We start from the raw sequence: 13,356 nt of genomic DNA, 5'->3' as shown, positions 1-13,356 counted from the left end.
AAACACCAGGCGCAAGCCAGACCTTTAAATCAAGCCAGATGCAGGGCTGAGGGCAGGCAGGGATGGAGAAGACAAAGCAGGCTCGTGACTCTGTGTGCCAGGAGAAAGCTGTTGAGGAACCACCAAGGCTTTGGCTGAGACCTGAATTACAACCTGCATTACATCCCACACTAAGAAACCCCCTTGGAAATAAAGCAAGAGCACCAACCTTGTCCTGGTGGGATCTCTCCTGCTTTCCTCACCAGTGATCTCGGAGATGTTGTGAGGCTTTACAGAGCTGCTGCCCAAGGGGCAGATTTACCCCGGTGAGCCTCAAGGTGTTCCACCAGCACAAAACTAACCCTATCCAAAAGTAAATTACTTCTTGTTGATCTGACATTGCGAAGAGGCTCAGAATTGCAGATAAGCTCTGAGCAACCTGAGACAGGAAGGGTAGGACCTGCCTGTTCAGTGATGGCTCACTGTGATATCAGCTTAGCTGAAACACCAAACCAAGTGTGAGCCTTTGTCACCTGCCTCCCAAAACACCCCCCAGCTAGAACAGCTTTCAGACAGGCTCCAATGGAACCGCACACCATCTCCCCATCTCCCTCCCAGAAACATATGCTGTCACTGACCCACTGGTAGCTCTGACGAATGCCCTCAGGGGGTCAGAAAAACAGGTGAATTTATCCTGAGACGCTGTGGGGACAAGCTAACAACGCAGCCTACAAAGCAAGCAGGGACCAGGAAGCAGCTGTAATCGTGGGACACAAAGCGAGGGACAACTCATGCTGATGTCAAACCCTGAGAGCAGGAGGACAGCTTGCCCCACCTCACCCCAGCTCAGGGCACACTATCCAGAGGCAATGGCAGGAGCTCAAACAAAAGGTATGTGCTTGAGCAGATGGCTCTAAAAGCAGACTGTGTAAAGGCAGAACATAAGCAGTACTACTGAGATGCTGCAGTGAGAATCAGCAAGGCAGGCTGAATGCAGAAGCCATGGGGAAGTTCTTTAATTTCTGTGGCTACACAAGCAACCAAGCCAGCACTGAGGGATCTCACTTTGAACCACTTAATGTAATTAGCTGAGAAATACCAGTGGAAACTTCCTGTCTTGGAAGACATCAGGCAGACCCATAGACAGGAAATACTGGAGATAAAAAGCTGCATTAGAAAAAAAAAGAAGGAAAAAAAAAAAAAAGGTTTTGGATTTCATGCAAAGCCCTGTAGGCTGATACTGGTATGCAAGAGATGCAAGGAGTGCAAAGCCTCACCTGGGAACCAGGGATCTTGGAGAAAGTTCAGCTACACAGAGCCAGAGGGTCTTAAACACAGGCTGTAAGAACATTTACCAGTGAGGTGCAAATGGCCGTGAGCCAATCACATGACCATGAAAGCAGATCCGAGGTCCCTTTGAGCAACTCATTTCCCTGATTTTCAGAAGACGTGGATCACGATGGAAACCAACTAAAAATGAGTTCCTATGGGCTTTCAAAGCAACTCTGCATAGGACATGCAGAGGGCATGCAGGTCTGATGCCCTCATATAGAAGAGGTGAAAAAAGCTCAAAAAGCTCTCCTGATTTCTGCTGGTGCCTGCTGGATCAGTAGCTGCACTTCTCCATAAACAGGTTAGAAGATGACTCCAGCTGCAATCTGCTAACATTCCCAAAACAGCAGGCTCTCATCTTCCAGGTCCTTTAGTTCCAGCATACAAAAGGCAGAGCAGGAGTCAGAACACAGAAGTAAACACTAAAATTCCAGCTCTGAAGACACCACAGCCACTAGGAGAAGCGAGCCAACAGCAGCAGTGTCCCCAGCTGCTGCCCTGTGCTGGCACAGCCACCCCTGCAGCTGCCTGGTGTAGAAACCAACCCACATCACTCAGCAAAGAAATTGGTTTGTTTCAGCCCAGGCTCCTTCCCTGCTCCAAGTCACCGCGTGGCTCCATGAACACTTGTGGCAGTGCAAAGAGAGGGGAAGCAGCAGGAGCAGCTGCAGCCAGATGATGGAATCGCTTCTCCAGGCAGCACGGTTTGAAGTGATCGTGAAAACATGGCCAAAAACTCACATTTGTAGCACTGTGGGAAGCTAGCAGTTATCACAAGGGAGAGGTGGTAGGTTCTGCATCTCTTGAGGCCTAAATTATTTTCTCAGTGCAGGTGCTGAGTGCGGCAGGAATTAAGTACTACTGTTTCACCAGAGGCAGAGTGAATTTTTGCTGGAGTTGCTGGACAGGAAAACAACTTCACAGACTTCTCCAGAGCTGACAGCCAAGCCTCACACACGGAGAGCTTCCACAGAAGGGCTTCCAAGCTTCCCCTGCTAACCAAAGGCCAGCAGCACCAGCAAGAGCAGCCAAGTACAGCAGACTGGGCAGAAGCACCACCTTTTCCATTCTCCTACAGCATATGTGTCCCAGATGACAGAAGGACATCATGGCACTACGCAGTATGTGCTCCAGAGCCCAGACATAGCCCAGATAGCGAGCAACAGGCACCCAGCTCTATCTCTGAGAGTAAACCCAACACAGAGCCACCCACAGCCTTCCCTGAAACCAGCAAGGGGAGCAGCGAGCATAAAACACAACCAACACAGAGAAGGGAGCAGCAGGAAGCATTCTGGAGCACTCTGGTGTCTTCATCCTGTTTGTGTTTCTCCATGAACACACCCTGCAGCTTTGCATAGGGAATGCTAGCCTGGCACGGCATGTGATAGCCACACTTCTGCTGCCACATCCTCATGCCTCGCTCAGAGCACGCCACTTATGGGCTGCACCTGGGCAAGGGCTGATAGCAAGACTGCCTCATAGCTCCAGCAACAGCACATTGAGCACTGTAGCTGAGCAGCTGGCAGCGAGCAGCACCTCCTTTCCCTGGTGAATGACCACTGCCTGATCCTCCAAATGGAGCTGGCTTTTACCTAGATCCACCACCAGCCCCCAGACAGCTGACACATCTCTGTATGCTTATACAGGACATCAGGACACTGCTGCTGGTCCAGTGCCACACTGCGTGCAGCCAGACTGGATAACAGCGTAATCACATTAACAACCCAAGTACTAACAAATCCAATTATAAATAACCGACTGCTAACACTGGAAGTTTATGCAGAGAAAGGTTCACCTAAACAAGCCTTGTTCTTGCAGCCTTCCCAAAAGTGCCTAGGCTGAGGCAGTAGAGCCCTGGGTTCCCCAGCAGCAGCACAGCAGGCTCCTGGGACCGTGTACTTCGGCGTCACTGGAGCTCACCAAAACAAAGAAGCAGGAAAGAGTGATCACAGAAACTATTTTAGTACATATTTAACTCACTGCAAAAACTCACTGGGGCTCCAGAAGACACTGCACTGGTTTGCATTAGTAGCACAGGGTATGCACAGAGAGGGACTGGCTCACCCACTGGTACCCTGGGCACAGTCACTGCCTCAATGATGCAGTAAGGTAAGGTTCAAAAATGGTTTTGTCAGCACAGCCATAATCCCACATTAGAAAGCAAAAGACAGCAACAACAACAAAATCCTGTATTTTAAAAAAGATATCCTTATTCATTGAAATTCTGCATTTGTAACTATGATTTTCTAGCACCCTGAGCATTCATTACAAGTACTGCAATTCAAAACACACGGAAAGCTAAGAACAAGGCACCAGAATGAATTTCAAGGCAGAGAGATTGCTGGCTCTGGCTGCATTTGGAATAGCTGCTGCCCATGCACCAACCTCAGCATTAAAAGCAGCTAAGAATCACTATTTGTTGCGCTAAATAAAAATATCTCGCTGGCAAATGAGATCAAAACTGCTGCAGATGACAACATTTCCTATGGAAAGTTACATAGATTCACAGTGAATGGCAATCTAAAAAAAAATTCTTAGAGGAAATAACAAACACAGACGCCACTAGAAGACATTGTATATTCAGGAGGGATGGAAGCAGCAGCATTTGAGCCATTCGGGCTATTTTTTTACACGTTCCTTTGAAATGCAGTGCATCCTCACTAAGCATCACACATCTGCTTTCTCCAACGTGACAGGAGTTCTGTTCCACTGAATACAACTAGAAAAGCCAGCCCACACACACCAGCAATGCCCACAGCAGTGAGGACGGCTCTTCTTGCAAAAGGAGATGCTCCTGCTGCTCCAATTTCTACTCTTGCTGGGGCTCAACAGCTGGCCATCCATCTTCTCTTTCCTTGTCTAATGGGAAAGCAGTTGTGGGAAGAGCTGGTCTTGCTCTGCAGGTGTGTGTTCATGTAAATTCATGTGTGCTCCATGCCCCAACTTAGAGTGTAAAGAAAAATGATCAACATTCTAACTTTGTTTCACAAAGTAGAAAAAAAAAGTGAAACATTTTTTACAATGTAATGTCCAGTCTGAGTGAAAGGTACCTCCTGCCCCACTGCTCCCTCTGAGCTTCCAGTCCCAGGGCAGCCAGTGAAAGGGAAGGCATGCTCACACCTTTTGGCAAAGCAATTCGGAGCCAGCTGTCTTCTGCAGCTCACTTTAAAGTACTGATCTTTGCATTCAAGTGAGGGAGAAACATATCTCCCATCTGCCAATTGCTGCGGGGCAATAACACCTGAAACATGGAAGCTGTATTCACCAACCCCAGACATCTGAGTCCCCAAGATTTTAAAATTCAAGCTGCTACAACTTGCACGAAGTTAAAGCTGAGTGAGCGCCAGACCTGCAGAACAGTAAAAGCAGCATCTTGTGCAGCTTCAGGATGATCTCATCCAGATTGTTCCTTCTAAAAGGAAAACCTTCCAAGCAGACACTGCTGCTGACCAGAGCAAGGGGCTGCCTTGCTCTGAAGTGGAAACAGGAAGGGGAGGAGGCAGCTAGGTAGGCTACCCAGAAAAGCATGATCAGGCATGCCTTCCGATCTCTTCTCCCCTGGGAAGACTTTTGCAACACACTTCTGAGATCACTGAGAAGTCAAATTTCCTTTAATAAGCACTGTTTTAGAGCTGCTGACTACTAAGCCCCAGAACCTCACAGAGAGTACCCTCGTGTACTGCTCTATACTGCAATAGGTCTAACGTTTCTGCAGCACACACAAAATAGCTTCAGCTAAGTTTGAAACAAACGGTGCATCTACAGAGCTGAAGAACAAGCCCAAAGGAAATTTTAGCACACGCAAGCCATATGTCAATTTGGCATTTATTGTCCCTACTGCAAACAGAGCACACAACCAATAAACTTGCACTACATAACATTTGGGGAGGTTGATACGAAGAATAAACTCAGCTTTCACCGTGCAGCAATCAGCCACTGTTTGTTATTCGTAAGGATTTGACCAGAGTTTGGGTGAAAAAACTCTTTTAATGATTTGTTCTTTGTGGTATCATCTCAACACTTGGGGGTTTTTTTTGTATTTTTTGTGGGTTTTTTTGTTCATTTTTTTAAAACCCACTTCCTCATTCCTAGAGCAGCATGGATTGCTGCAAGTATTGAAGCATCAGGGATCTTAAGTGGGCTCCCTTTAGCCTGGTGAGCAGCCAAATGAGCAGGACCAAAAAGCCCCTACAGTTAGCTAACAGGACATGACAACACGTAACCTCAACACCAACACACCCTGCACCAACACCACCAGCTACTGTCTCACTCTTAGAGCTGCCCCAGCCCTTCCCGATGGCACTGCCTGCAAACCAGAGGGAGGTCTGACAGACAAGGCAAGCCCTGTGCCCTGCCCTCCCTGTGCTGAGTGAGGGGCTCTGCATCTCAGTGCAAGTTGTGATCCACACACTGAATCCGTTCAGGGCTCTTCAGGGACACAGGAACACAACCATGGGAAATGGTGCCTGATAGATCCACTCACTTCCAAGGTGAAAACTCGCCTGTTGCCTTCCTTGTCTCTGGGGTCTGACTGCTGCAAGGGCTGGGAACATCCTCCCTAAATACTCTTCTGTCACTTGCATGGTGGGTGCTGACCTGTGAGAGGAGTTACTGGACACTAACAGACTGAGCAACAAGTCCTAACATCCATTCAATCTACAGTTCTACTTTCCAGACGCACTGGGACATTCTACCCATGAGCCAGACACAGTAATTGCCATTAAATCCAGGTTGCAGCTCCCACAACGCAAGTTGTAGCTAGAGAGGATGCAACACAGCTCTGTGAGCTGGCAGGCAATGCACACATTCCACGGGTTACCTAAAACAACAAGTATATACCCAGCAGCAGGGAGGCAACCTTACGGTAACAGTGCCAGATCTGCACAGTTCCTGTCTGCTTCATTCCAACCAGATGATGACAAAGTTACACAAAGGGTCTGGCACCTCCTCAGCTGCAAAGCTCCACCATCTGAGCTCAGAGGAAAAAAAAAGAAGGAATCCATCCTCGAGTTTTAAGTACAAACGGGCCATATGATGGTGACAGGCAGGTGGCTGCGGGCATTAATAATCATTGTGTTTGGTCACAAGTAAGGGTGGAATCTCCACAAAGGGTGTACTGTCTCCACACGATGCCAAAGCCTGCACAAAGAACTAAGGAAGAAAGGTAGAAGCCACAAGGATTATGGAAGGCAGGTAAAAAGTTCTGGAGATGAAGACACAGAAATGTCCAGCCCATCTCACCCACAGGCAGCAGCCCCAGCAGCACACAGGGTGCTCTGCCAGCCCTGTCGTTGGGTGCACAGAATAGGAAAGGAAAACAACCCGGGACTCTTGCTCATGTTGCCCATCTCAGACCTTCAGACTAAGTGGGCTATGTGCTCACACTGCAGAAAGATCCAATACACTGAATGGAATCAAATCTTTACTATTTATATCTAAGCATGTGGGCTCCGTGCCCGAAATAAACTGTCCTATCATGCTACACTCAGCAGACCCTGCCTGGCTCAGGGCAACATGCTGGGACTTGCTGGCTACTCTCTGGGGCTGGATTCCAGAGGAACAGGACTGATGATCCCAAAAGGAATTCCTATTCCTGCCTCGTGCTCGCTCTCAGCTGCAGCACTTTCAGTCCCCACTGCAGAAGTGAAACGTGCTGTCGGCCCAGCGACAGGGGCTGTTCCCCTCCATGGGGCATCACCCCCAGGGCCGACCTGAGAAGCCCCGAGCTTTGGGACTGCAGCCCGGCTGAGGCCCACCCTGCACAGAGCAAGGTGTTGCTCAGCCCTGGGCCACGGCTTTCCCCAGAACCTGAAAAGCCAGTTTGTAGGCAGATCTCCTTCAAGTGGATTGCTTTAAAAAAAAAAAAAAAAAAAAAAAAAAAAGGTCTGTCATGGGAAGTCCCAAAGCAGAACGAGTTTTGTGGGAGTTGCTTTTACACTGCCCAGTGTTAACCTCCTTTCATGGGAACACACTGCAGCGGGCACAGCACTGACACACGGCCACACCAGAGCTGCTCCTGGCAGGAAACTCAGGACAGTGAGCTCAGGGACAGCAGCAGAGCTTGCTCCCCTCTCCCCGGCCCAAACCAGGTCTCCCACACCCAGCACAGGGATGGCAGAGCCCTTTTGGCCATGGAAAGACCTCAGTAGCAATGAGGGTCTCTGTGCAGAGCAGCAGGAGAAGGAGAATCTGTGAGAATCTGAGCTGTGACCAACAGACTGGAGAGACAACCAGCAAACAAGCCACAAGGCTGAAAGCCTTTCATCAGAATTTGAAGGAAGGAAGCACCTAAAAGCTCACCTCTTCTTTCCAACTGTATCAACTGATGTAACACAGCTTATCACCTCTTTCTCACAAGCACTGCATCACAGAGACACGTTGCTTTCCAGCTCTTCTATTTCCACACACAGAGCAAAGACCTGATTCTCCTTCCCAGGGTCCGCTCCCCAGTTAGCCCCAAGTGGGCCCTTCCAGCCCTGCATTTATTGTCTTTGTATCAGCATTACCACAGCAAAAACACGGTGTTCCCTCCTCAGCCCATGCTTTGTTTCAAAGCGCCTTCGGACCCCTTCCTCCAGCTTTTGCAGCCTCGTCCCTTCCCATTACATATAGCTTTTCTTCCTTTACTGCAGAATGCACAGCTTTCTTCCCAGAGGAAATCAGCAGCCAAGGGGACAAAAACAGGAAGAAAAGAACCAACTTCCTGCTTGTTGGAGACATCCCCAACCAACACCACCACAAACCCAACCTGCGAGAGCACGAGCAGTCAGCACCACAGGGAACGTTGCACTGGGCAACCCTCATCTGTGCCCCTGCCATTACTTGAGTTACACGACAGGAAAGCACAAGACAAAAAGCACTCAGGGGGCCCTTTGGTACCCAGGGGAAAGAGGATGGATGGCTTTCTGAGAAGCCCAAAAGGGCTTGGCTCTAAGGATGCAATTCTGCAAGAGCTTCAACCAGCACCATACTGCGATTCCCTCCTTACAGTGAGAAAAAATCAATGTGGGACTGAATGCAGAGGAAAACTCTCACATACAGAAGCCACGAAACCCGCTCAGCTCACCAGGCAGCTGCCCAACGATCAGTGCCAGCACCAGGGGAGCAGTGGGTGGGAACGCATGGCGAGATGGGGCTGGGAGGGCCTTTCAAGCATGGACCTGGCTCAACTGAAGCGAGCCATGAACACACTCGTTTCCCTGCAGCCAAACTCACAGGGGTCACCGGGTCCCCAAACCACCGCTGCAGACCCTGTCACTCCCGGTCCTAAAGGCTGAACGGGTCCCGCGCCGCTGCTCCTGCCCTTGGCTGGACTCCGAGAGCTGACAGGACCGGGCTGCCCCTGCGGCACCGGGACGAGCCGAGGATCCACAGCAGTCCGAGGCCGACAGCTGCACCCGACGGCGCCCCGGTGCCCGTTTGAGAGACGCCGGCCGAGGGCTGAGGACGAGATGCCCAGCCGCAGCGCTCGGGACAGCGCTCGGAGCCGGCACCTGCGCGCAGCACCGCGAAGCCTTCTCCCGCCGGCGTTCCTCCGCCGGGCGGCCGCCGCTCGGGACGCACGGAGCCCGGGGAGAGTCCGGGGGGAGCCCGAGGGGTGCCCCCGGGGCCGGGCCGGGCGGTGCCGCCAGCAGGGGGCTGCCGAGCCGCGGCGGAGGCGGCGGGGCCGCGGAGCGGGACGGAGCCCGCGACTCACGTGCGCAGCGGGGCCGGGGCAGCGCCCCTCGCCCGGCGTCCCCCGCCCCGCCGCCCCCCTGCCCCGCACTCACCGGGAAGGCGGGGAAGCGCCTCGGCGAGCCGCCGGACTCAGGCCGCCCCAGTGCGGCTAAGGGGCCGCCGCCGCGGAGCACGGCCCGAGCAGGGCGCGGAGACTCCTCCCCCGTGCCAGGGGCCGGCCGGCCGGGCACGCCATTCACAGCCGCGGCATGCAAATGGCCGCTGGGCGCCGCGCCGGGTTCGGCGGTGCGCGCCCCGCCGAGGAGCTGCGAGCGCCCGGGGCCGCGGGGCGCATCCCGCCGAGCCGCCGCCTGACTCACGGCGCTGGAATGCGCCGCGCCGGGCGGAAGCGGCCGGTCCTCGGCCCCCGCCCGCGGCCCCCGATGCGCGGAGGCCGCCCCCCCTCCCGCTCCCCGCCTCGCACCGCCGCTGCCGGTTGCGGGCCGGGCCCGCGGGCTGCGGCTCGGAGCCCCTCCTGGGGTCCGCCTCGGAGAGCGGGCGGAACCCCCCGCTGGCACCGAGCTGAGCTGCGCGGTACCGCGGTGCCGTCAGAAAAGCCGGTCCCGTTACTTCCGAGCCTTTGGCTGCTCCGGAGCTGCTTTCTCCTGAGCGGCCGTGCCCGGGGGCTGCGGAGTTGATCCCCGACGGGCATTTGCAGAGCCCATCATCAGGAGTTGGGCAGTTTGCATTGCCGGCACTGTGCTGGCGGAAGGGACCGGCAGTGTTCAGACCGCAGCCGGCCCTCGGGGTCCCATTGCCACCCCGGGATCCTTCGAGGCTTCCCCAGCACAGGTGTATGCTGCCGGCCCCTAGAGCAGCTGGCACTGGCTGCGCTGCTGTCAGCCCCCTCGCTCTTTCTTGCCGTTGCACTATCCTTGACCTCCCTGCCTCATTTTCTTGTCTCCCCTACCCCTCCGTTACTCCTGCGTTTCCCATCAGGTCCTTCACACCTTCTCCCCCAGCCATTTGGTTAGTGTATCATCCCTTCCCCTGTTTCTTTCCTCCCGGCCCAACCATTCCCCCTCCATCTCACTGCTCAGCCTCTGTCCTGGGACTGCTGCTGACGCTTTCTCCATCCAGCCCTTGCAGAGCATTGCTCAGCACACATTGCTCACACAGAGGTTTGCTAGAGCCCCATCAGACGCTCCCATAAGGCCAGCAGCATGTACATCACCTTCATCCAGTCCCAAAACCACAGCTCCGTTTGGTTTTTATATCAGAAATCACTGTTGGGAGCATCTTTTTGCTACATTGCCATCTCCATCATGCAAGGGTGATGGAGTCAAGTGGGAGGGCTGCGTGCACTGGGAGCTCAGCAGTGCTGCATTCAACAGTCCCCAGGGAGCCACTCTGATAAACCAGCACAGAGCAGCCCACAGAGCCTTTGACAAGATGGAAACCAAATTGCATGCAGAACCCCAATTGTCCACAGAGCTTCATGAAACTTAACAGTCACAAATTGTTTTCATATGTTTCCACCACACAAACAAGGAGAAGGAGCGCCTGGTAACGTAAGGGATGAACTTGCAGGCCCCTCAGAAGGAACGCACTGGAGGCAGAGCTGCTCTGACCCACCCCTGCTCCCAGCCTCCTGCCAGCAGCCTCCTGCTGTTGTTTTGTGAGGAAAACAAAGTTCTTGCCCTGAAACATGATTTTTCACTCTTATACAACACCATTGCAGCACTCCTCACATCACTCCGAACTAAGGTGTTCCTTCTTCAGTGCACTACATCTTATCAGCCTAAAACACACGGAATGAGGTGACTTAAAGCCAGATTCTGGCAGCAACAATCAGCCTGTGGTCATGACATGAGGCACGTCCATAGGATGTGTGGGCATGGAACAGGCTACACGGGGCAGTAGTCACAAACACTGCTCTCAGATAGGGGGTTTGGGTGGTCCTGTGTGGGTCCAGGAGTTATCAATGTATTTTCATCTCCGTTCATTGAGTGTCACTCCCCAGGAAGGCCTTAGGAAATTCCCCTCCAAACCTGGTACATGGTGGGGTAGGTTGGCCCCAAGATGCAGGGCTGTACTACAACCCTCTCCAGCAGGGAGGATGGTTCCCTTTGCACTGGGATGGGATATCAGGTGTTTGCCTCCAGCAGCGTTTCACATGAATAAATCAATCAGAGTCAGTGTGAGTCCAAGGCTGGTCATGCCCACCCTGACCAGAAGAGCTTCCCAGATGCAAACACACTTCTGAGGGGGACAAAAAATACCTCCTGTGTTTGCTATTTGGGTCTTTGGTTTTCTTATCTGAAAGAAGAAGAGATCTCCTGAAAATAAAGAGGAGTATTTGGTCTTTTTCTGAAAAAGGAAATGCCCAGCTTATGTCTCAGCCAGCAAAGGGGAGATGATTTGCCTGACTCAGTATCCAAAGGGCTGCTATGGGAAGGAATGTTATGGGGAGAGATTGCAAGGAGTGCTTCTGTTTCAAATGGGGCCTCCAAGGACCAGCTGAAGGACAGCACTCTTCTGGTGCTGGTTATGTCAACATGCACATGTGATTACATGATTTTGCCTCATCCTTCTCTGCTGAAAACTGGCATTTCCTCTCTTCTGCTTAAAATCCATGAGAAACTGTGTTCCTGCCACAAAACATGATTGAGACTGCTCATAAGAGCCACAGCCCTCTTGGTTGGCACATTGCAGAGCCACGCAGTGCTCAGAGCCAGCACAGTCCTTTTTCCATCACCTTTCTGTAGCCTGTGTGTGCTGCCCAGCAGCTCTATGAGGACAGCTGGGACACATCAGGAACACAGAGGTCTATTTTTATCTGTATCACTTGTTATCTAGACAGATGGTTTGATTTTGACCTGCTTTATTCAGTGTTTGGGCCAAAAAAGTATCCCAGTATACGGCAAGCACAGCTGAGAGCATCGGGTTGCAGCCTTCAAGGGGAAAACAGGGCTCCCCTGGCCCCCTGGAAGCACACCAGCTTCATAGTGCCTCCTGTGCTGACATGAAGCAGCAGCACAGCCCTGGCAGCTGGCCTAGCACAGAGGGAAGAGGTCCAGAACAGCCTGGGATTTCTCACGGGGAGGATTAATAACACAGAAACCCAAGCAAAGTCCCATGGACTTTCAAACACAGGTGGCCTGGTCAGGAGCCAGAGAGGGAACTGCCAGGAGCTTGAGGATGGGGATTCCCCTTGGAGAATGCTTTGCCATGGCAGTTCCAAGGTCACATGCAGCCCCTTGTAAGGTTCCTGGGCACCCACGTCAGGTTGGGTTTTCAACTCGAGCCAGGAAGGTTTTTGCTTTTGTATCCCAAGCACTGGGAAGATCCCACGGCCAGCAGAAGTGGGACTGGTACTACGGGATCTGCTCACCAGGGCTGCTGCAGAAATTGTCCCCTGCTCATCCTTGCTACGTGCATGTGCATCTGCTTTCTTCCACAGCCTCACGCTGGGAGCGCACACAGCCTTTGCTCCTTCACCATTATGAAGGATTTAGCAGGTGGTTGGAATAGAGGTGAGAACACAATTTAGGCGCTGGTGACCTGATGGCCAGGGTATGCTTGGCACTAAAAGGCAGAAGAGAAGAAAGTGAGAGTAATGGGTGATGGCTGACCCAAGTGCCTGCAGCACCTTCCCACCCCCTTCCTGGTACAGGCAGATATACAACAGCAGGGGTTCTGACTGGCAAAAAAATAATATTGACACTCTTTAGAATGCAAAATAAATACCAGTAAAGGCCACTAACAAGTAGCTTTGTCACCACTTGAATTTCTTACAATCCACTCAATTTACATTAAATTCAAAAAACTAATGTCAGGCTGAAGTCTCTGTCAGCCTCAGGCACAAGCAAAGATTGCCAACACCATTATGTTTGATCATGATGTGGCAATGAGGGGCACGGAAGTGGATCCAGCTTGGCAATTTCACACAGCTCACAGAGTGATGAGTGTCCTTGGGGCTGAGCTGGCGGGGCTGCACACAGCAGGGACTGGAGTTGAGCCAAGCATTAGGGTCCAGGCAAGAGCCCCCAGAATAAAGCCAAGCCCCATTGTCCTGGACCAGGATGACTCATTCACATCCGAGGCACGTTTGGTGAGTCCGTGTGGGATGTGGGGAACAAAACCAGAGTTCTCCCTGAAGACAAGGAGGGTGAGGAGGCAAAATGTTGAGAATGTGGGAAGCTGGTGGTCTCCCCGACCGCTTACAGCCACAGGAGCTGCTGCCCAGCAGGAGCATGAAGAAATCACATCAAAACTCTACCCAGGCATTTCCTGCCCCAATTAATTGCAATTGATGATTCCTAGCTCTGGCTGTGGGAAATGTGTGTGTTTTCAGTGGCAGAAGGAGGTGGAAGAGTGGAAATAACA

General features: G+C 52.3%; 1 protein-coding gene across 2 annotated transcripts in view; it reads right to left on the bottom strand.

Moving 5' to 3' along the window:
* The window catches only part of RHBDF1 (rhomboid 5 homolog 1), a 52,432-nt gene that overhangs the window by 23,671 nt on the left and 15,405 nt on the right, over positions 1-13,356 (bottom strand). The window contains exon 1 of one of the 2 annotated variants that reach the window (XM_090151454.1): positions 9,081-9,244. The exons of the other annotated variant lie outside the window; for it this stretch is intronic. The gene's annotated coding sequence lies outside the window, so the exon portion shown is untranslated. Of the gene's footprint in view, positions 1-9,080; positions 9,245-13,356 lie in introns of those variants that run through there. 2 annotated transcript variants of the gene reach the window in all.

Source organism: Phasianus colchicus, chromosome 16 (genome assembly GCF_987193195.1).
Source record: "Phasianus colchicus chromosome 16, bPhaCol1.hap1.1, whole genome shotgun sequence".
NCBI classification, from domain to species: domain Eukaryota; kingdom Metazoa; phylum Chordata; class Aves; order Galliformes; family Phasianidae; genus Phasianus; species Phasianus colchicus.
This window is presented reverse-complemented; position numbering and strand designations above follow the sequence as displayed.